At 34.0% G+C, this 26,245-nt stretch overlaps 1 protein-coding gene across 2 annotated transcripts in view; it reads right to left on the bottom strand.

Annotated features, from left to right (window-relative positions):
- for (cGMP-dependent protein kinase for) overlaps nt 1-26,245 on the bottom strand; it is a 170,288-nt gene that overhangs the window by 121,255 nt on the left and 22,788 nt on the right. Inside the window, exon 1 of one of the 2 annotated variants that reach the window (XM_073088854.1) lies at nt 17,962-18,179. The exons of the other annotated variant lie outside the window; for it this stretch is intronic. The gene's annotated coding sequence lies outside the window, so the exon portion shown is untranslated. Of the gene's footprint in view, nt 1-17,961; nt 18,180-26,245 lie in introns of those variants that run through there. 2 annotated transcript variants of the gene reach the window in all.

Below are 26,245 nucleotides of genomic sequence, written 5' to 3'. Positions count from 1 at the left end.
CCTCAGACAATTCTCTGAAGCGTTCTTTGACCGCTCAGAAAACCATTCCAACCCCTTAATCAAGGGCGCAGCGGACTATGCTGCCCCTCTTCCTACCCGTTACAATTGCCGTCGGCCAAGAAATATCTTGACCGACGCTCCTAACAAACTCTCCACCGATGTGGAGAATCTTCTGGCCGCCCACAGGGGCGTACAACTCTCCATAGAGAATCGTCTTCCCGACGATTCTAATCTTATTCATGATACGTTGACACCTTCAGTGTCATCTATCCAGCGGTAGCTCTCTAGGGAGCGCCGCTAGCGCCTCTCGCTCCGCAAACGAGAGGTCGCTATCCGATGTCGGCTGTACGGTCCCCTTGGACGAATGCCTTAAAGGAGTTTTTAGTGGGATGGTCCTCCCTTCAGGAGGACCTTTCAGTCAGCCCCACACGACGCAGGCACCGGCCGTCGCGGCCTGTAAGTGCTTGGACGCATTTTTTGCTCCTCCCTCTCCGTAGAGGGTCAGCCCTTTTTCCACCTACATCAGGGCGCCAAAAAAAAAAAAAAAAAAAAATCTACTAAGCAAACGGAACAGAATAATGGATTGAGTAAACGTAACGTCAAATTGTGGGACTTTTTGAAAACTCATGGTAAGGGTACAGAACACTACTATATTAAGTTAATTAAATGTTTGTGTGACAACGATGCCTTATTACGAGTAAAACATTTCAGTTTGCATGCATATACCTACAATTACATATAAAATTACCTTATATCATTAGATTTATTCCAAGAATTCTATATCCTAATACTAGGTATATTTTTACGTATACATGAATGTTCAAAGATATAAATTGAAGTACAATATTTGTCACACAGCGTGAGTCCTCATCGACATTCTTGTCATATAACAAGCAACAAAGGTATACACATACATAAGATACTTTGCTTTATTTATAACAAGAGTAGGTACACCCAGTAGCGCTCGAGTTATTTTTAGACTGTCGTCAATTAAATCCAATTCAGTGCTGTTTGAAGATTGTTCCACACAATTACGTTATTTACGAGTAGCGGGCCAGACGTTATAGTGTTGTAGCCCAATAGAGATATAATAGTGAAGTACCTACTTAGCAAGGCTCGGACTCTAGTGTTTAAGCCCTTAAAGCGCGTCGTAGTCTAAGCAAATATTTTCTTATTGATTTTCTACCGACAATTAAACTTTTTGGCTTAAATCGTTTCGCATTATCAAGATAACAGTACATAAAAGCATATTAAATAAAAAAATAATAATATTAAATTCAATAGGTAATGTTAAAAAAAAATGAAAATTGTATACTTAAATGTAAATGTTTCCAAATAGGAATTTAAATGAAATGAAATGCAATATATTTATTTTGTATGAGTCTACAGTGGGTCGTACTTAAAAATTAGAGAAAATAAATTTGTTCTAACATCGTACCTATAAATGAGCATCAAAATCAGAAGTTTAAAATATGGTAAACATTTTCAATTCACGACCATACTCTTAGATTTTATTTATAACATTACATCACATAATAACATTACATTTCATTAAACGCACATTGTTTCTTTCTTTCTTCTACATTAAACGGAAATTGTTTCTGGTTAGACTTTTCACAACGTTACCACAACACCGACCTACTCTACCACATACACAGTGAAATCGCGTTACTTAGAATTAAGAATGATTACTCTTTATTGGCCGGCGGTATTAAACAATTATATTATGTTGGTTATGGTTGTTTTATCTAAAGACGCACCCCTGAATCCTTGTGAGTTACGACTTAAGGTCGATAATCCGGCAGGAATTTCACTATGTTCGAGACATTACATTTGTGGTCTTAACTGCATATTACTTTAAAAAGCTACCTATCTTATATCATATCGTAGCGCCTAGTACTTTGTAGTCGAAAGATCTGATCAAAATGAGAACTTACGATATAAAAAAATCTCCTAAAAATAATGTTAGAGACACTGGGATATTATTTACATTTAATTTAAAAATTAATAAAATCATCTACCTGATTACTAAATTTTACTTTTAATTTTTGCTGAATAATTATTTTTTATTAAAAATATACCTAAATATATGCTGCTATTTTATCATTCCATTCTGCTTAAGAATGTTATGTACTTATATATATTTACTTTTGTCTGATTATATGCTGCAATTGTGCTTTAATTTCAAATCTTCTTTCGTATTGCATTTTTTATAATATAGGAGTAACAGACGAGCATGCAGTCAACCTGATGGTAAATGGCTACTGCCGCCCTTGGACATCTGTAATCAACCCCAGATAGGATTATATGTTCCTACCTGAGTTCGGCCACAGATGTGCCGCTACCCCTGAGAACTAAGCTGGAACGCCTCGGAAAAGTCTGTCTCCCTTACCACACCCTTTAAACCAGAATACAGCAGCGCCTAACACTGCTGTTATTAGGTACTCGTAGAAATAGGTGTGGAGGTGGTGCCGCCGGAGTCGAACCACAAAGGGTTCTACCACCTTCGATAGTACGATAGTAGGTATAGAAACGCCACGATAACAAGTCATACTTAATACGAAGAACTGAGTTTTTGTATCACCCTTTAGTCATTAGCGCTAATTATTAGCCAAAAAAGGTATAACCGAGCAGTATTTTATAATAAATTACCAAGAATTTACACTGTGCAAGAAAATAAAGTCACATTTGTCCGAATTATTACGTACACATGCTTTAAAAATAGTAATTTACAGTTATAATATATCGAGCACAGATTCCAATCTTTACTCCCCGCATTCTTACAACCAGTACCTAATTAGGTAAATAACAAAAATAATTATTATTGTCACTGACTATTTTAAATTGTAAATAAGTGTAATTTTAAAACGTAAGCTTGTGCTAAATCAAGTAATTTTATGTCTTTGTATTAATAAGTACTCGTATTACTTGTCAAAATCAGCCAAAACCTTAACCTTCTTTAAAATATATCAATGCCTATTACCTATAACTATTATATATTAGAGATTTTAAAATTATTATTGCAACTAATGCTTAATGCAAATGCACTAAAACATGAATTTTCCTTAGCAGTTTCTTAGAATTTAGTCTGTGGGAAGAGTTAATCTTGAGTTAGTAATTATTCTGAATCTATATTTCTAAGCCGTGAATAGATTTACAGCTCTCTCACCTTCCATTATTACTAGCACTACATTAGCACTCAATAATAAACGTAAGCCTTGGTCGTAAACTAGTTCATAAACTATTGGGGTTTTCTCAATTTATCCTACAGATGTCATAGCCGTCTATAGAATTAAACTGACGCGGGCACTTTTAAAAAAACCTTCAAAATTCTAATGTGGCTTTTCTGAATATTTTTCTTCAACGTTAATGGAAGAATTATTCTGCAATTTCTAATACCTCATGAGCTACAAATTTTGATACCAAAACACATATATAATAAATAACGTATGTGCCGTTAATTCAATTTTCAAAATATACATAATACATTAATATACATCTTATCTAAGCTTAATATTTTCGAAATGTAATCTTCTCGCTCCATCCAATCTCTCATCTTTTCTGGTACGATGCATACACACAGATTTATAAATATCTCTTAGGACTAACTCCATTGTTTGCGACAAACGAGAGTCTTCCGCAGACGTCCATTAGGCAGTTGGTCAGAACATGCCGACGGAATTCGGGTCGCCCAATTGAGGGACCTACGTTTAGATAACTATTACTACAACGTGTGACGCCAAGTTTATTATGTTTTAAAGTCGTGCAAGGGATTTTAATACAATAGAAACAACCAAGCGGGTAGTCCTCATAATGTTAAATGATTGTGGAGTCGACATAATTATGTAATCACCTCAGTTAAAGCCAAACAGAACAGTTGCCACTTCTAAAACTGGAGCTGGGACAACTCATATATTTGTACCTAATTAAACGAAAATGTAAAATGAAACTACACTGCTGCAATAAAGTAATCATATGTATGACAGCAATATAACAGATACAATCAAAAGGCATAAGTTAATAACTTGAATAAATTATAAAGGTTCGAAAATCCGACTCGACTCAAAACATAACAACTAAGTCCCAATGTTTGAGGACTCGACGGCTCAAGATTCAACAACTTCAATACACAAGAAAACACGATTAAAATCGGGTGCGGCGAATATGGCTCCCGCTGCGATGCTTACAAATTCGTGCGCGTATTGAAGTAGCATTTAAATTTTAAAACAATTTAAAAGCTGACTCATTAAACGAAAGGTCTGTCGAAGTTGAGCACGGCATTGGCTGATAGAAATCATAACGGCGTGCATTCATAATCAGATCAATCCGAACACGTCAAAACAATAATTGTGACAGTTTGAGTGATAGTCCGATGTGTATTGATTGGTATACTGGACATACCATTAGGTTATATTAGGGTGCCAGCAGACATGCTACTAGCGATCGACGATCCTTACTTTTCGGAAGCTAGATCAATCAAACACTAGAACCCACACAGGTTTGAGTGCCAGTCGCCGCTGGCCGACAAAGGGGGGATAAATGTTTACAAGTTCCCTCGTAGACATTTGTTAAAGCATGTAAAATAAGATCAACTTCTTAGATGCGGGGCCTCATTTAACTTCTTTTTATAATATAGGAGTAGTAGACGAGCTTTCACCTGATGATAAGTGGCTAGTGCCGCTCATGGATATCTGTAATCAGCCCCAGAAAGGATTAGGTATTCCTCCCTGAGGTCGACCACAGATGCGCCGCTCCCCCTGAGGACTAAGCTGGAACGCCTCGGAAACGTATTTCAACCTTACCACATCCTTAAAACCAAAACACAGCGTTTAACACTGCTATTATGAGGCAGAAATAGGTGTGGCGATGGTGCCACCGGAGTCGAACCACAATGGGTTCTACTACCTTTATATTCCGTGTCAGGCCTCCGACGATCTACCGCCACAGCCAGTCAGAGCTATTTTTATAAGCTCGATGCATCGATGCATAAACTGAACGCGATGCAACATCGATGCAATCGCGAAAACGTGAATCGCCGAAACTAAAAGTAGCATGTCTGCACTGTCTGTAGGACCATTAAACAATGGTAGGGAATGGGATAGTTATCTATTAGAATGTTTAAGCACTGACATTGCTTAAGCAACTTGTAGGCAATCTGCAAGCAATAAGTAATTCACGACATGTTATTAGTAGGTACACATTTTTTATGTCGTAAATGAAAGCGATTGCCTAAGTAATTGTCGGCTGATTGGTGGTGTAATATGTAATGTTATTCCTACTAATAGTTAATTCAAAATTTCGTTGAGCTGAGTGCTATTTAAGGTCCGTAGACGAAGTTATTTGTGTGCGTGTGTTCGTTGTGGTTGGTTTTATAACAATTTTATAACAATGGTTTTATAAGGGTTTATTTAACTTGCAGTGTATGTATGTGTGTGTGTTTATAAGTTCAGGTCAAATCTTGCAAGTAAAATTTTACCCCCTTCCGATTGAGCTGAACTTTTTCATGCTTATGTAGGTAATTGGCTACTCAATATTATTATGATATGCGGCTAGTCTGGTGATGGATTTAGCGGGTAGCCATATAGCCATGTAGCCATAGCCATAGCCGGACAGCCATAAGAACTCTGTAATAAAACAACGTATCCCCATCATGTTTGAGCTTGTTTGATTTGTGTTACAAATAATACTTGCTTTTAAAAACTTTTTTAATATAAACTTGTTGCTTTACTCTTTCCTTTTTTTTAACATAACTATTTATTCTTACAGATCGTAGAAGAAATATACTAAAGGTTATATATGTATTTTTAAATGGATTATAAGTCTATTTTCGTATGATTTTTGTAGTTATTTATAGCAACAAGTTTGTGATCAAACTGCACCGAAAAATAAACCGGTATAGATAACGAAAATCGGTGACTAAATTACAGATTCAGTTATTGGAATTAAAACATTTTTAATTAAGATTCGAGGCCAAATGGTAATGAGATTGTTGTATGATATTTAAAGTGCTTACCAATGAGTATGTATATAAAAAGTTGTAAAAAATATTAATTGTTTATTTTAATTAGTAACTATGTAGATTAAAAGCTTCAAATTTGTCTAAGTCCACTTATCTAAATATATATAACTCAAAGGTGACTGACTAACATGATCTATTAACGCACAGCCCACTACAGGGATCGGGCTAAAATTTCGCATGCAGGTAGATGTTATGACGTAGAATCGCTATCGCTATCGCTATCGTAGAACATCCGCTAAGAAAGGATTTTGATCAATTCTACCCCCAAGGGGATAAAATAGGGGATGAAAATATTACTTTGTAACGCGAGCGAAGCCGCGGGCAAGAGCTCGTCTATAGATATTTTGATAAATTGACATTTCTCAGCAGTGTTTGAAATAATATACGCGAATAAAAACATTAGGCCAACATATATCAACTAGAATTGAAAAAAAAATGTTGCATTTTTAAGTAATTAGCCGATAAATACAAACCAAAATAACGATGCAATTGCATGATAAAAATTAAAATATGAGACATACATAATATAAAATACATAATATACCCTTAATATAAAAGGGACCAATTTTTTTAATTAACTAGTGCATTTACATTTTTTTTTATTCTTAATTAGTCAATTTTTCTCTTCAGCCCGATTTGACATTAGCCCAATGTGGGTTGATGCCTTTACACAAGTAAAAGAGTAACTATTTTTTATCATTGAAATACTTTTATTTCTCAAGAGTATTTTCTTGTAACGGTAAACGAGTTTAGATCTTACGAAATAATTATGCTTACATAAATACATAATTAGAGATAAAATTTGTATATGAATAATACACTCGCATAATATTAAGTGCAATTTTATAACAAAATACCCGTAAGTTAAATTAAATACATTACAAGACACCATTTCAAAAAGAAATAAGTACGTTTATAGAGAGGTCAACTTCCATTTAAAGTTAAGTATATTGTCATTTAAATCTTTTTAATACATAATGTATAGTTTTGATACTTATGATTAAAAGCTGCAGTTTATAATTGTGGTAGGCTATTTTTTGATATTTTACGTTTAGATTTTTAACAGATGACTTTAGAATTAAGTCTCAATTTACTTATAGACAGAACGACTCCATTTCATAAAAAAGCGTTTAAAAGTAAATTCAGAAATTTTTCGGCTCGCATATAAACGGACCTTACTAACAGAAAGTGGTTTCAACTTCCACTAGTGATTGACAGCTAAAACAGTGACGTGCGTTGATTTTGTTTTCCGCTCGAAGTTGATAACTATAATTTAAATATGGAACTGGTGTTTTGTAATTTAAAAGTATAAGTTTGTTAAGAATACTAATTAGAAACGTTTGGTGTTTTGCAAATTATTACAGTAGAAGTATTTGTTTTTTTGCTATTGAATATAAATAATTGCTTTCTAGAAAAAATATTGTTTCATGTTTCAAGAATACAAGCAGCTTTGTCTCCAAATAAAAAATATGTATTTATCATTGGGACTTGACATTAAGTAACATTGAAGTAATTGCCGACCACCAGTAAAAGAACAGGTACGTATAGTTCATATCACAAACTGACAATTAAAGCAACGTAAAAACTGGATTTACGGAAACCACAGACGGCAAAACTTTTTGATTAATGCAGCTGATTCCAGGCATTCGAATATTTTAACCCTTAAATTGCAAGCATCAATACGTAATAGGTGTCAATAATGACAATATCGGTACGGAAAGGACGTTATTTTCCGACAATATAATAAACTAACCGGAAATACACGATATTAAAGATAATTACGGTAAATTATTATGAATATTAAGAATATTTTTTATAAGCATGTTGTTTATGCTTATTAAAAATATTCTGTTAATGCCTCGAGCAATAAGTAAATATAATTTTTATTGATATTAATGTAGAGTTTAAATAAATATAATATCATTGTATCCATATGGTGATCTCATAATCTTTTCTAAATTTATACTCGTGCATATATTAGACTTTTAACATTAAACTGTCAGTGTAATATTGTATAAATACCATTGTCGTATTTATAAGCAAGATATAAAGCGACGGAATATTACGCTGCAAGTTGTTAAAGGGTTAACTAAATGAGGGTTTTTTACGCAGCCACTACATCATCACTACTGTCCATTATGACACTAGGCGGGGCTTAACGACTTAAATCATGACGAAATAAAAAGTATTTATTTTAAGCCATTAAAAATATCATGTGGTTGTCATTTATTGTTAACTGCTCAATCGCCTTGAAAAATTGAGGAGGACATGCGTATGATGTAGCGTGTCATATAGTGAAATATTGATTAACAGCAGTCGTGACTCGTGAGATCAAGTATAGAGTTATACAACATGAATGTGTCATGTGAATATGACTTAGAGCAGTGAAATAGATATTTATATTTACTTTAATTACTTTTAATATTTATTTAATATTATGGAAAAGCGAAATGACTTTGTATTTTTTTGTGTATGATGAAACTATTCGATTTATGATTTTATCTTTATGACAGTCTTATATTTCGTAGTATTGCGCTGAAATCTACCTATGCAAGTTAATAAAATTAAAAGTCTACTATTTAAAAAGCTCATGTAAAAAGCTATTTATTGTCCGCTATGTTTCTCGGTGAAGTTTACCATTCAATTTATTCAAAGCACATTAAGCGAATATTCTCTTAAGGTAAATGATTACTCATCTCACTATTCCAAGAAGTCAATATATCATATCGAACACCAGCCATGGGCTGAAATAAACATGATTATATTAAACACCTAGGTATCTGGCACATGCTATCAAGGTCTAGTTTGAACGCTTAGCCTATTAAACGAAGTGTTTAAACTTATTAACTGCTTATACTTAGTTATGACTACCGTTTACATGGTTTAAATAGTTAATGTATACTTGTCTTAATATTTATCTATTGGATCTAGATTTCTTGGTAGTGTTTTATTTTATGCGTGGGTTTTATATTTGTATGCGTTTTGTAAAGACACGGTAAAACACATTCACGTTATAGTTTTATGTGTTACCTGACTATTATATTACACAAACACCACCTAGAAATGATTTTAAATTTAATAATAATAAACATTTATTTCAGACAATATAGACAAAGATACAAAAGTGTAATTGAATACAGAGGTCCATATTATATATACCTTACAGACCAACATACATACTAATATATACTTATAACTAAATCACGTATTTGTAATACTTTAGGACGAATATTGAGTTAAAAGAATAGTTGTTTAGTTTTCTTTAGTGTGTGCATACAATTTAAATAGATTCTGCGTGACTGCGTGATTTTACGTTTATCTTCTTTTCAACCAAAATTTAAAACTTATTGCTATTTTTTTATCAATAGAATACATAATTCTACCGAATCAGACGATGCGGTATATACGAGTATTTAATATGCAATGCAATTTTTTACAGAGAATTCAGTAAATTTCCTGATACATAAAACAGTAGCGCTGACATATGCGGCTGGTCTCAAAATGTAAATCTTCAAAAGGTCGTACCAATATCGATATTTTACTAAAACACTTAACACCATTGATAAAATGGCAAATAAATAGTTATAATTTGGCAATTTATCTTAAAAGGGTGATTGTATTCGACATTTTTATGCCAATTCAATATTTCATCGAACCGTTTAACATTTACTGAAAAAGATATTGAAATGTTTATGGTAAGTGACTTGAATCAGCCTTGTCATCCAGTTATCGGCACGGTGAAAGATACTGACGGCACGTGAAGGGAACCGGTAATGTGAAAAAGCTGGAATGGTGTCATTGAACTGTCACCTTAGGGACTTCAAGTCTACCTACTCAAAAACGTTAAAACTAGAAGAGCTAAAATGGAACGGTACTACAATGACGGTCGATTGTCCTTAGCAACGTAGAAAATATGAATGCCGTTTCGTGTGATATAATTTTTCAATAATTTTCTGTAAGTTTCACTACGAAAGTGAAAAACATATAATTTATAGCACTTATTGCTAAACGGCTTCAGTTTTTTATTCGATTGTGTCAGAAAGAGCGTATTGCTTTCGAGCATATGTGCGTATGGATGTAAGTATATATTTGGAAGCTATATGGAAGTATAGATTTACAGCCCAAACAGCTCGACAGATTTTAACATAATCATGAGATGTCTTCTTCCTCTCAACTGTAAAAGTAACATAATATAATTAGTAAAAATGAAAAAATAATATATTTTTAAAACATATTTATTTTATTATTTTACTACTCAAACAATTCTCAAGCAGTTGGGTTTATTCTTTTTATTATAATTTATTATTTTCTTTCGTTTCTTCGGACATTTTGCCGTGAATTTCCGACCCGACGCCTAAGTGTTACTGTCGTTAAATGTCGTCCAAGAATGAGATCGAGTAAATCAGGGTGTCGATTCTTAAACGGTTTCTGACACGAAGCGTGGAAAAAGTCCACCACGATTGTACCTACATTGTAATAGCTACCATAAACAATGAGACTTTTTGTTTGTGGTAAAGTAGCTTTTTAGGTAGGTTAGTAGGTTTTTTACTCGTAACGGGACACGCATTCGATTAGTTTTTTTAATCGCACGTCTTAGCGCTACATGGCAAGTGAAACTAGTTTGAAAATATCCGGGTTCGATTCCAAAAGGAAACTTTAATTTTTCAAAGAAATGTGTGTATTAGAAATTAATTATCACTTGCTATAACAGTGTAGGTGAGCATACTTAGACACTTGAGTTTCATTATTTAAAAAATCTCAAAGGTGTGTGTTGTCTACCAATACTTACATGATCAGTGCGGTGAAAGTTAAGGGTTTTCTTTTTAATTTTAATGTCTTTAAAACTTGCCATTAACACACAAAGATGAAACTCCTAACTTCCAAACCCAGAATATAAATCGAAATTCATCATTTAGTAATAAATAAATTATCATCCCTGATTTAGAATCGAACCCGGTAACCTCCGTCTGTCCGCTGCGCTCAGTCACGCGGTTTGTCAACATAAACACTACAACTTACTAGGTAATTATAATTTATTTTCAGTATAAAAACAGTGACGGCGTAACGCGTCGGTAGTTCGTTTAGCAAGTGGACTGTAATTGAAACCGCGTGATACGTTACAAGCAGTATAACTTGTTCCAATAAGGATTAAAATCTAAAATGACAGCTTTTATACGTGCATCTCGCTCACGCATTACAGACTTCAAAGTGGTAAAAACCTTTGTGATTCCTCTCCGGCGGCACGACCGCTACACCTATTTCTAGTAACAGCAATGTTAAGAACTGCTGTGTTCTAGTTTGATGGACGTGTCATGGCACGACCACTACACCTATTTCTACCGAATAACAGCAGTGTTAAGAGCTGCCTTATTCTGGTTTGAAGGGTGTGGTAAGGGAGACAGACTTTTCCGAGGCGTTTCAGGTTAGTCCTCAGGGGTAGCGGCGCATCTGTGGCCGACCACAAGTAGGTTTCCAATCCTATCTGGGTTGATTACAAATGTCCATGAGCGGCAGTAACCACTTACCATCAGCTGGACTGTTAGTGTACTATTCCTTTATTATAAAGAGGAAACAAATAATGAGAGGTGAATAGAACAGCCTTCATATTTGAAAGCGTTTTTTATTGAAACAAGTTGTACATACAGCTATACAATGTTACGTGCAACCACACAATAATATCCTATTCATTTCAATTTACAACAAAAATCAAATATTGTCCAACTGTACTAATTGGTGCTATGGGAAACTTTCTGAATGCTCAATTATAGTTTTCTAGCAATATTTATACCGTGAGTGGTAATTACCAACACTGAGTGGATCAGGCAAACCTTACTTTAATTAGTTCTGATTAGATCAGGAGAAATGCATTAGATGTCGATATTGATAAAGGAATTGGTAAGGGATGATCCGGATTTCGGGGTAGAACATAAGAAAATATGTTAATTTTAAGACCCATGTACACCACTATGTTCTTGCAAATAAACTGAATTAAATTGAAGGGAGACATACAAATTCGAGACGTTTCAACTTAGTACTCAGTGGTAGCGACGCATCTATAGCCGAGCTCCAGTAGGAATCCATGAGCAACAGTAGCCGTTGGCTAACTTGTTCAAGCCGTCTTTAAGGCCTCCCACAAGGGTTTATCAAAGTATAACAGGTAGATATAGTATGCCTAAGTATTGAGTTTAGTGATCAACCCGTGTGTAAACAACCTAAAGCCTCCGACAACGTTAAACGACTCTCCAATGGTTACAATCAGGACGGATTGCTTAAAATTGAAGCACGAACGTAGCGTAGAGGAACTTAACGGTAACCCATCCATTACCCAGTACCTGGCGTTGCTTAACATTGTACAAAAGCCGCGGGGCTACACGGTTTAGACCACACTGTATTTATTTTTTTATATTTAACCTAACGATAAGGCAGACGGGCTACTTGATGGAAAGCAGTCACCGTCGCCTATGGAAATTTGCAACATCAGAGAAGTCGCCAATGCATCGCCGGCTTTGAAGGAGAGTTTCTTTTTACACCCCTCTTGAAGAGCCCCATATCATAGTCCTGAGGGAATACCTCAGGACTTCAGGAAGAAGTTCATTCCACATTTTGCACGTACGCGGCAAAATGGACCGTGCAAACCGAACCGTGGAGGACGGCCATGGGTCAAGTTGATGTGGATGGAACCTCATCCTTCGGCGAGTGGTGCGATGAAGGAAGGCTGATGTAAGCAACAGATCGAACAGTTCCTCAATTATTTTAATAAAACTTTCAGTTTTCAAACACGACTTGTTACTTAGTCTAATGATGATTATAGGTGTCTATGTACATAACTGAATAATAAATGATAATTATAATGTAAGTACAGGTTATTTAATCTAGCCAATAGCTGCGTACTACGTGCATGGATTAATTAATGAACTGGAAAATTAATAAATTGGTTATTAAAGTCATGTTTATTTATTTATTTAGTTCTTGTGTCATCTCTATAAATACTTGTAGAAGTAAATTTCTAGAAAGATGTTGCAAAAGCATACTATTTGTCTAATGGCGTCCAATAATAACTCAACTTAGTTATTTTAATTAAATACCTAAATAGTAGATCCCTTTTTTTACCAAGATTCTAAGATATTTTCGGGATGACAAATATCTGTGATTGTTCTTGTCAAAAGTCCTACAGATACAGCTATTTCTAAAAAAAATATTGTTCTCATGTCTTTTTATTTTTTACATAATATAATATGAGAGTAGCAGACGAGCATGCAGTCCACCTGATGGTAAGTGGCTACTGCCGCCCATGGACAACTGTAATCGACCCCAGATAGGATTAGATATTCCTTCCTGAGGTGGGCCACAGATGCGCCGCTACCCCTGAGGACTAAGCTGGAACGCCTCGGAAAAGTATGTCTCCCTTACCACACCATTTTTTTAAAGTTTATATATCCTGTAAATCAGCTTATAATATAAACTTAAAAAGATACTTAATTTTTTATAGACGAAACAGAAATCGAATTGTAAGTTTGTGTGTAAAGTGTGTAAGTGTTAATATTAAGTAATATACAATCGTGAATATTAATGTTAGTGCTAGAAATCCTAGCATACCTCATACTCAATATCAACAAAAAATGTAGACATTGCATTAAAAACTTGCACTTATGTACACCATAGTACATTTTGTGAATGTTGTGAATGCAAACTTTTTATATCATATATGATATTGAATTATATTTACACCATACAATGATTAACATTAGCATTTTAATGTTGCCATTCGTTTAAGACCATGAAATAACGTAACGATTTATCCGAGATTATTTGTACTAGTAATGGGCACGATTAGGATGTGTAGGTGTGCGTAATTCGTGTATGCTACGCAAATGAATAATACATCCACCTGATTAAGTGGCCACCACCGCCTATAGACTTTAACGAACAGTACCATGAGTTTTTACGTTTTGACAAATATTACTGTTTTGGTATTTATTTACGTATTTGCCCATACAATTTCCAATCAGCGCCCCTAGCGGATTGTATCAGGACTATAGTGTCAATAACGTAACATTAAATATCTAAATTGACAAAAAGGCGCTTTATGCTTTGTCTCTCTTTTTTGCGAACATGTGAGGTAGACAAAAAGGCTTAAGCACTTACTTATTACGTTTACTCAGTCTACTGACCAAACGGAACAGAATAATGGATTGAGTAAACGTAACGTAAAATTGTGGGATGTTTTGAAAACTCATGGTAAAGGTACTGAGATTTCAAACAGAGACAAAAAGCTACATGTCGTCGAACGTTACTGTATTTTGTCAAATGCATATTAATATAGGTTTGGATAAGTAAAATAGAAAGATACTTCACCACCTTGAAGAAAAGATGATTTTATCATTTATGTATTGAATTCTTGACAAATAAACATATTTTAGAGAAAATTAACGTATTAATAACTAATACTACGTAATTTACGTAATAAATAATTAAGTATATCAAACATTTTAGGGACATTTTAGAACGGAGCCGTGGGAAACTTTTATATTCGCAACTATTTCAAATCTCAAAACTGGATACACTTTCTTGTTAGGTGTGATCAATCTATATATTTTACTCATCTATGGATATAGATATCTGCTTTATATCACTCTTCGAACTAGTATACAGCAGCTAACACCACTCATATTATGCAGAAAGACATGTGACGGTGTAGCGTCACAAGTCAAACTATAAATAATTTTCCCACCTTCATATGTGCAATAAAGTCGGTCATATACGCGTACCTCGTAATAGTATATAGGTATACTATCCATCTTCTTGATATATGAAGTCACACATGACTTTCTATCTTCGAAACTAAATTAGAACGTTTCTTATAAGGAACCCTTACTATTGCAAACCAAGGCCATAACATCGCTAAACTCTTGTTAAACACGCCATATCTATCCAATGTTTGACCTATCAAAAGTCGGAATTTCAAAACTCCTTTTACCATTACAGACATAACCAGACTTCGATCTTCAGTACGCAAAAAAATGTATAATTCGATTTCGAAAGATCGAATTTAACAATTTCTATTAACATTGCAGGCATTATCCAACTGCCATCTTTGTTAGGCAAAGAAATGGACATATTATTAATGATGGTCGTAAGATAGAAACTGCAGTTGTACCGCCACAACGAACCACCTACCTTTAAAACCTTATGAACTAGAGTACCTATATCGTAACATTTGGTTTAACTACACAACCTTATTAGGTATTGCTCTACACTATAATTGAACCGGTTATGGTATATTTTTACAGAAACACACCTAGGCAACAGATTGACCGCTGGATTAGGTATACTTTTCTCATATAACCTACTTTTTTATTCGATTCCAGTCGTATTTTACACTATTGAAATACCTATCTGATTTCTATATTAACTTTATTTTCTATAGGGTATTTATTAGTAAAAAAAACTCTAAGGTACTACAATTCTAACTTAATATTCTTATCATTACGAGTTGCGTATCTATGATTAACCATCTATGATTCCTAGATTGAAAATTATTTTCAACTTTTTAGTTGATTTTATCATAAAAGCGTGTTTTTTATATTCATATTCATGTATATGAGGTTGTCTTGCGGTTTCAATTGTGTTTAAAAGCGTAAATACTCGGAAATTTTCAAGTGATTTAAATTTAATTAACGATTTATTTAAAATGTAAATAGCCTTATTTACTCCTTATTTAATCGATTCAGCCGTTTCAGAGATCAGCCAGATCAAACAGACATAAGACTAAAAATTTTAATATTATTTTTTGTTACAAATACTGTATATGCTTTTATATGCATTTAATAAGTAATAAGTAATAGGCTGTTATTTCGTCACTGCAAAAAGATTTCAATTATTTATTTGGATAGAAATAGATAAACAATCTTATAATCTAATCGATCATAGATATCGTTCATTAGCATATTAAGTAATGAAAGATTTTCTGTGTTAAAAAGTTGAGTATCTAAGTACACATATAATTTAATTATCAACTTGACTTATTAAGTCTAATTGCGAAAATTCTAGCGCATCAATGACTCAGCAATGCCCTGAACCACATAAATTGAGATAATTTATATTAATTTTCGTCTATATTGTTATCACAAAACATTCATGATTCAACCATCAATTTGCATAGAAATAGTTTGTTTTAAAATAGGTAACTTTAGTGAAGTGTTCGTTTAAAACTTCCATTTAACTAACTGACTTATTTTGTATATTTATCAATATTAAATATGTTTTTGTTATTCAAAAAATGGTTAACTCGTATTTGATATCTGTTTGTAGGATATATATGACGACTTTAAATTGAATAAGATTTATATGGAGTCGATTACATGTCGTTTAAAATATATGCCAATGTTCCAACTAATGATCATGAAAAACCAGTGCGATATTTTTTAAACAACCAATAAGATATTCGACAAGATTTTACCGCAACTATGTAATGATAAACCAGAAATCGACTTACACGAAGACGTGTCTGAAATTTACCCACTATCGGTCACCCATCCAACCCCGACCTCGGCTGACGTGCCTGAACTTTATAGATCTACACGAGCCGCGGGACAATACGCTCCTACATATTAGTATATTATCTATATCGAAATATAGTAATAGTTATAGATTTATCACATTATCATGACTCCAATCTGACAAAAGATTAATAATGACTACGAAAGACTAGTTGATAGCAGGATTTCACACCAATATGTAACATGACATACATAACTTTCTAAAGTATTTTCTTGTCATTCTAATGTCAGAAACATATGTGAATGAAATAGACAATGATAAAGATAAAAAAGATAACAATATTTAAATTATATTTATTTGGCTTACAATTCATATGTTTCTTACTATTGTGTTAATACATGAGACGTGACATTACAAGTTAATTTTACAATAGCATTTTCTGGTATTCCTGATTCCCCTAATATAAGTTATATGAAAATTATGTGAATAAAATAGACATTGATAAAGATAACATAGATAACAATCTAAACTTGATCGTTTATCTAACTTTTAATTCACATTTATATGTAGTGTTTTATTAAAATATTAAACATATCATTTTTATCCATGAGACATTGAGAACACACTGTTTTCTGAAGCATTTTCATGCCATTCCGATTCCATAAACATCGTTGTTATGAGAAAATATGTGAATAAAATAGCCAATGATAAAGATAAAATAGATAACATCTTAACATGATCTTTATCTAGCTTTTAATTCACATATTTATAGTATTCCTAGCAAAGATTGTCCAAAGCAGTCTTAGTTATGTCCTAAGTATGTCCTAAGTATCTGATACATTTTTAAACAAACGTCATAACACAGTAATAGTGGCAATTATGTCGCTTTGAGTTAATTACTTTAATTTATTTATTTTATACAAATATTATATGTTATGTTCATCTGTGTGAGATATCTAAATAACCGCTCTTTTTAAACGATGCGACAGCAACAATAAGTGCTGAATATTATTGTAGAACCTCTCCATAAGCCACGAATACCAATTTCCAGCAGGTAGCCTGTCTGTCTTATCTCTGGGTTTAAGTCTAAAATACTTTTAACCCTGATAATATTCTCTTGTGTATAAATCGTACTATATTCAAAGTAGTAGATTATTTTTTAATTTATTTTTGAATGCCCATACCTTACAGCCGATTTGAAAATTTTCTTTTAAGAAGAAGGAACCAAAGAAACTTTAGGTATGTTTTTGCAGATAGGGTTTACGTACCTACAATAACCTAATACTCTTATACAAAAATATATTTTCTGTATGATTTAAATTGGGTTTAAAGTAACACAACGCGTTTCTATCACACTTGTAGTGTAGTCGTAAGTTTCAACTACTCGTACTTGAACAAATGTACCTTTGAATTCTTATGTTAATAAATCAACCAATGCTTACCAAAACAATCGAAAGGAATCCTTTTCACAACAAATCACGAACAGTTACCCTATTTGTCTCACATTCAAATCAGCACACTTCAGCTTTGTTTTGGAACGAACACGCAATTCTATATCACTTTGACCGAAATCGCGGCGAGATTTCAATCACTTGACGCGTTGGAAAAGAACTTTTTAGACAGAACGAAATGAGATGTATTTCGGAGTATAGTAAGTGTGGAATCAGAAAAGACGAGCGCACATAGCGAAGGCAAGTGGACAATAAATTTATATTGAGCGGGCGGTAGCGGGCGTAGCAGTCATATTTACTAGTTTTAACCACTCGAGATGCGGTGTCGGTGACGAGCGATAAGCGATAACGCCGTGATTCAGTTGCAGATAGGTTACGTGATACTGAAAACATTGAAATGCAACGTTATCGGTCACTTCAAAGGAGCTCTGTGTAAATAAGTTTGTCAGTTAAGTTAAAAATTTAATCTGTTTTATGGCGTTAATTTTAACTGCAACTAACTTTTATACAAATAAAAATGAGGCACGTATACCTATATTGAAAACGTAAAAGAAGTGTCAGTGCCAAGTGATACGCGATAAGCGATAAGTTAACAAAGTCCTTGAACGATAGGAAGTACATTGCCCTACAAATTAAAAACAGCTTTATGATTTATGTAAGGAAAGCAGCAGACGAGCGTGCAATCCAACTAATGGTAAGTGACTGGGTTCTATGGTCATTTTTTAATTAACTCCAGATAAATTAAGAGTCCTACTTGAGGTCGGCCACAGATGTGCTAATCCTAAGGTTTAAAATGAACCACATGGGATAAGTATGACTCTTACGACCCGCTTCATGGAAAACTTTTATTGATACAATTTTTTATCTATAACAGTTTAGCTCTGCCTTTTGATAGGCGAGATACCTTTTGGTACGCAATTCGCGTCGACTATAGATATTATATCTGTGGCGCAATTACCGTGCCGTGCCGGTGTCGTCCCAATGAAGAAGCGCCCAATTTTGGCAAGTAACTCCATGTTTATGTAAGTAACATTACTATACGCTATAAAGTAGTATTTAAATAACTATAGATTTATTGCGATGTCATTTAGAGGACACTTGCTTGAATTCAAAGGAATCTCAAACATCTAAAGAGGAAAGTCTGTTCTGGCCGCGTATTTACTATTGTTGTTGCTATTCCCATGGTACCTAATATTAAAGATATTAAAGATTTGAAGTATTTGAAATGAAAAAAAAAAACATAATTTATGCATATCTTTCTCATTATGAGAGGAGACCCGTGCCCAGCAGTGGGACAGTAATGGGTTGATGATGATATGTTTTAATAAATACTACAGTGAAATTAAAACATACGTTGCAATAATTCCTTCAAAATCGAATAACTCCCATATAGATAAAAATCTCGCAACGTGGTATTATGATGGTGCACGAGAACGAATTACAATGGTACAAAAATACAACTGTTAAATATGATGATTTAAGGGTGGTGAACCCTTTGTGGTTCGACTCCGGCGGCACCACCGCCACACCTATTTCTACCTAATAACAGCAGTGTTAGGCGCTGCTGTGTTCCGGTTTGAAGGGTGTTGTAAGGGAGACATACTTTTCCGAGGCGTTCCAGTCCTCAGGGGTAGCGGCGCATCTGTGGCCGACCTCAGGTAGGAATATGGATCATGCGCTATAAAACATTATTATCTCAGTATATGTTAATATCGCCACTACTGCATTCTGCCCAAAAATATAATAAAATGTAAATGCACACTTCTATAACTTGGACCATACACCCACATATCACATGGTACTACATCTGCACGCGGTCTCGCCCCGTACCGGACTAGTATCACTACGTTTGCCCGCGAGGACACCGTTATAAGGGTCTGTGTATACAATACTATTTGCTTTGCGCATTTATTAAACTATTATGATTGCATGATGTCTTGAAATCAATCATGTCTTGCATGAAGACATCTTTTATGTAATATATAGAATATAACTGAGAAGCATTATATCCACATTAACAAAAGCTATCCTTAAAAACGACTTTGTTTACAGAAAGTGCAACATTAAAATTAATTTTTAATAATATTTACTCGCAGTTTTATCGTGAAATTGAACATTATAGCAATAGTCCCATCAAGCTTAGGGGATGAAATGAATGAGTTTTAAAATTCATTTCTAATGCTCAGGTACGAAATGTAAAAATCTGTGCTAAATTTCATGCTCCATGATAACCACAGGTAATTGCCTTTATTAGTCAGTGTTAGTTTTATTCAAACAGATCAAATATAATATAAAATCTTGAAAATGTCAACTTTATAATATCTAGTACCTAGGTAGGTATTTTTAAGATTTTTATACAAAAACTCTGATCCCGCTTCACACTAACATGTCTAACAACTCCTCTGATTGATTGACACTTAATATACCTACATCTCACATTGACTTACTACTTATTGGTAATAACTCGTATATGATACTTCCTACCTATGTCCTATCTACTAATACAATTAAATATCTTTGATTTGTTCAGTATACAGGGTGAATTTATTTTAAAAACTAATGAGTTTTATACAGTTTATATTTTATCAAAATCGGCCTCGTAACTCCTTTCAGCATTTTTCGCTAATCCGTATAGTATCGGATTTGGCCTTGAAGGCCTATTTGAAAAATTCACCCTGTATATTTGACGATATCTTTATAATAAAATAATTGGTTAAAGCAACCTCAATGTAGATATATATCAGAGAAACAATTACGTATTAAATATAATTATGTTTAACACAAATTATTTTCTACATTTCAATTCAATTCAATTCAAAGTGGCGGAATAAATTATGGAATAAATTATTTCAGTGGTAATGCTGAATGATTAATCTATAGGATTTTTATATCAAATTGGAATAGCCAACGATTATGTACCCAAATGGTAACAGAATGCTGCAAATGGACATTTGCAATTAGGATTGGTGTCCTATTTATGCAATTAGCAAGTTTTGAAGGCTGTAGAATCCTTTGTGGTACGACTCCGGAGCTACCACCGTCACACATTTTCGGGCTAATAACAGCAGTGTTCACCGCTGGTTTAAAGGATGTGTAAAGGGAATGGTATTTATCCGAGGCGTTCCAGCTTAGTCCTCAGGGGTAGCAGTGCATCTGTGGCCGACCTCAGGTGGGAATACCTTATCCTATCTGGGGTTGATTACAGATGACCATGGGCGGCAATACCCACTTACCATCAGATGAACTGCATGCTCGTCTGCTACTCCTATGTTATAAAAAAGATAGAAAGTATTGCTACCCGAGGTCTACGAGGTCTGAGTTGGGATGCCTCGCGAAATCATTAAATCAATCGTGTATTTGAACGTAGTTGCCTAGTTAGAACGTAGTAGCACCTTATCTACACTACAAATTGCAAGTTCTCAAAGATATGTCAGCTCTACCAATTCGCATTTTCCAACGCGGTGACCTTTTAACTCGGAAAGACGACTTGTCTCCAGTTTTCTGTACCGAAACCCAGCAGTCGTGGTTTCCTGCGACACAGGCTGAGTGTATTTTCCTTTTTCCCTTTTCGGTGTCCATTCTCCCATGTAATTATTTTACTTACCTCTTGTGTCATGTATATTATATTATGCTTCTGTTTGTTTGTTTTATGTATTATATGTATTAAGTAATATGTTAATTGTAAAAGAATGTACACCGAAATAAATGTTTTCTTTCTTTCTTTGTTTCTTTGTGATAATAATGGATTGATGACGACACGTAGGTAGGTACATTGTACACGCGTCAAAAATACCTAAATCAGTGGTAAGCCAGCGCGAAGGATAATAGCGATTAGGTATATTAAAGCAGTTTTCATTAGTATTCAAGCAATTACAAACAAGTGCATTGTAACAATATATTTTATATCACGGCGTGCGTAAATTGACGTTTTACGCACGCTTCGCGTGCAAAAAACCCCAGTTTCCGACCCCGTAATATAAAATTTTATACAACACGCGGACGAAAAATGTTTTTCTGACTCGTGTGATTGCAGTCCTCGCCTGCGGCTCGGCCTGCAAACTCACACTTGTCAGAAAAAAATTTTTCGTCCTCGTATTGTAATGTACTATTACGTGAATATTATTACGAATAAAATTTACTGTAATATAGCAGTGTGTATGAAACCTATTATAACATTTTGTCGTAATGTCGGCATAGAAAAAGGTCGAGCCTAAACAGCTACAACCAAGCGTGACTTAGGTAGACATTATAAAAATATTATTAAGCTTACAATATTATAATAAGTACGTAGAGAATATGCAATCCACTCAAAAATAATTCTGCTAATTACGCTTTCAACGACTAAATTATACACGAAATATTTGGCAGGTACTCTTGTTTTGCAAATTAATAAATTATTATATTCAGTCAGTATTAAAAAGTGTTTAATGGTACCTAAAAATACTCCCCATTAATATATTTTATTATCATTGTTAAAAATTGAAAGGATATTTTGTTTCGGTAAAAATAAACATGTTTCGGTACAAATAAAAACAATCCGAAAGTAGTCTACCGCCAATGATGTTTGCATCGAGAGCCATCTAGTGTCGAGTAGCAGAACTACGTAAACCGTAGTTCAGTGCCGCTTCATAGATGGCACTGTAACCTTCCGTTAAAAACGTCATAAAAAACGTACTAACATATATGTATATGTTTTGTTTGTAATAAAAAATAATTCCGTCTGAATCTGAATGAGAAATAAAGGGCAACATCGACATAAATAAAACAGTTTATGTTAGTTTGAAACATCACGTTTAGAACGTATGTAGGGCACGACACTAATTACGTAGTCAAATACAATAAGATAATGAGAGGTAAAGGATAGTATGTGGGTCCATTATCTACGATCGTTTAATGCTAAGCTGTATGCGCTCCCCAATCTTTCCGCGGTATATTTTTAGCTCTTGCAGATAAGGGCACGGCGGCTTGCAATCATTGGCACAATATTGATACAACGAGAATGCACGCATTAATTAAATGCATAAGCGAATGCCGTACAGTTTAAACTGATTAACAGCGGAGTTATGTGGGATTCTAGGGAGACTAAAACATTATAATTCGTTGCTTACGACATAATGCGAGTCATACCTAATGTATTTGTTTATGATTGTATCATTTACATACGTACCTTTTTTTTTTGTTTACGAGGGGGAACCTTCAAAAGGTACCCTATGCCGTGGGAGCGACACGGGGTTATGTGGGATTCTTACCGCACTAAAACCCCCCCCGCGGTGGCCGTCCTCGGCGCTGCGTAGAGGACTCCGGAATCTCCAGAGGAAGGCAACTGGAACCCTCTTCGCGCGTTGCCCCATAGTGCGAGTCATAACTCATACCTAATATTTTTATTTATGATTGTATCATTTACGTACGTACCTACCTACCCATTTTTTGTAATCTACGAAAGCTAAGCAATAATTTAATGATTAAATCCATGGTTAACTAAATATACCATGAGATGGGCTGCAGCGTTTTCCTGTGAACTTATCTGGATACTTATGTATCTACTGCGGTCACTAACACGTATAGTTAAGGGCAGTAATTATGACGACACTACCATTATAAAAGGGATGATATATGCCCAGCAGTGATGATGGATATAACCATGTTACGATGGATAAAACTAAATTAACTCTTGAAATCCATTAAGTGTAACATTAATTATAAAGAGTAACTTTTACGTTAGTAAACAAAGTTATAAATTTAAGTATAAACGTCTGCTATTTTTTTTTGGATGAAACAAAAAAATTAAATACCACAATAAAAACTCTAAACCAAATTGTAATGAGCCTACAAATTCAATATTACCTAGATATCATACATAGTTCCGTATTTCATTATTTATATAGGTATAACCCTATTATATATTAATGTGTTTACTTATCTAGTTGCTTAGTTTATGAGGCAATTGTGAAGTTAATTAGTAGGTAAGTAGTACGTAAATAGATTTTAATATGGTTAGTGTTGTTTACTCATTGAGCTCACTTATTAATATTTAATCTTTTCTAATAATAGTTTTAACTACGACTGAGTATACGTATATTATCATTATATTTATATTATTTTTACTCTAAGGATTATTTAATATAAGTCTTATAAAAAGCTCCTGATATTTTAACCGTCTGCGGAGACTAACGTTTTACGAGCATATGCATGTATCTTATATATAAAATCGTGTCACAATGTTAGTTACCGTACTCCTCCGAAACGGCTTTACCGATTTTCGCCAAATTTTATATGCATATTCAGTAGGTCTGAGAATCGGGTACTATCTATTTTTCATTCCTCTAAGTTATAAGGGTTGTTCACCCTTAACATTTTTTTATTTATGTGGCAGCACAACGTTTGCCGGGTCTGCTAGTATGTATGTATCTCTCATTCTTTGGCGCGCCCTGCAGCCCAAACGACTTGACGGATTTTAACATGTGAGATGTCATTGGACTCGTGTTAACCTTTAAGTACCGACGTGCGGTCTGAGAGGCCTCGACAGGTACTTCAGTTGTTAGTTTACCCCTTTCTCCGCACAATACCGATCCTTGCGTTTGAGTAGCTGCATAGTCAGTGCAACGGTGACATTGGAATAGGAAGTATTTTCGTCGCGCCCATATTTGGTGAGTAATTAAGCTTTTAAATTCCGTTGCGGATAGATTTTATGAACAATGGATACACCAGGAACTCCGGTAGTAAAAGAAATAGTTGTGCGACAGATTTACAGCATACAAAAAGGTCTCGTATGTGTTTAAGTACATTGAATCCAAATAGTGAACGAGTGATTGAGAGTTGGTTTGCATATAAAGATTCTACTGGAACCGAGTTCGGTGACATCATCGATGGCGAAGATTTTTATTCGGAGCACAGTGAGCATAATACGGATACAAACACGGATATTTCTGATAATGAGGAAACTCAACCCGAACACGTGGAAGCGCCGTCGTTGTCATCAGATGAAGATGTTCCCCTCTCAAGGTATGGGTATTTTAGAGGGAAGAATAAATTTAAGTGGTCTAAATTACCTCCAAACAGATCAAAAACACATTTGCTTGCAGTGCGCTAAACAAGTATGCCCGGACTGCACTTATTTATTTATTTATTTATTTAGAATTTAAGGATTTAAAATTTAAGGTGTAGTTAGACTATGGATTTTTTTTCCCGTAAGGTTTATGATCCTAGTTTCTCTTTTTATAATAGTTACATTAGTTATAAGTAAGAAATACTATTTTTTGTTATTCTGAGAGGAATATTTTTTTGTGTTTTATGTTTTTGAATCGAAGTCTGATTATTTGCCAAAATTAAAGCCAAATGTTCTTATAGATTTATTTTCTAATATTTAATAAAGTTGATACCTACTACATTTATTTTTACTTTAATCCTTTTATTTTTCATCATAATGCAAAGAAAAATAATAAAATAAACTCATAATATTCTTAAAAAAAAACGAGTTTATATATATATGAGGCCTGAGAGGCCTCAGGCCTCATATCGGTACTAACGTTACAAAAAATGCACGTCGATACTTAAAGGTTCATTATGGTAATGATATAGGCTACATTACTTACCTTAGCATTTTATTAATTTTAAGCAGTCTGGTTTTTGTTTTTGTAATAATTCTCTATTACGATAACAATTTAGAACATTCTAAAAATAGGTGTTTTGAGGTGATTTATGCTACATTGAATGCCGACTATTTTGCGTCATTTGTACTTTGAAAGTCAAATAAGTTATCTTTCTTTAACGTTGAATTCTTAACTTTTTGAATCCAAGCCATAACTTAAATCGCTTAATTACTTAATTAAAGTTAGTATAACCTTAATTTATCTTGCGATGAAGTTACGATTGCGAGTCCACACATAACATAACAGAATTGTCTTGTTGTTGGCAGACAATAATTAAATTGAAATCTTGACATTCGTGCTGAGAGTCGTAGTTACAAGAAAAAACATTTTTTGGCTTATAATTTTGTGACGCTAGCAAATAGGAGAAAACAAACCAATTTTATCTATCTAAGAATAAGTATAAGTGTAGGCTTTTGTAAGCCTGTGTACCTGTATCATCCAAATATATACTTAATTGAAAGAGTGAGCTTGATGTCTAATTATTTCGGATATCTATTTATTACTTAGTTAACATTATAGTTATTAAATAAAATAATAACATTAAGCGACCATAATCCAGTTTTATTATGACATTTATTGTTGTTATTATGACAGTCAGACTTTCCAACATACGAGTAGACAGACAG

Source organism: Epargyreus clarus, unplaced genomic scaffold (assembly GCF_041222505.1).
Source record: "Epargyreus clarus isolate Ecla_fem2 unplaced genomic scaffold, WU_Ecla_fem_2.2 ptg000027l, whole genome shotgun sequence".
In the NCBI taxonomy this organism is placed as follows: domain Eukaryota; kingdom Metazoa; phylum Arthropoda; class Insecta; order Lepidoptera; family Hesperiidae; genus Epargyreus; species Epargyreus clarus.
Note: the sequence above shows the minus strand (reverse complement) of the source record. Positions and strands in the feature narration are given on the sequence as shown.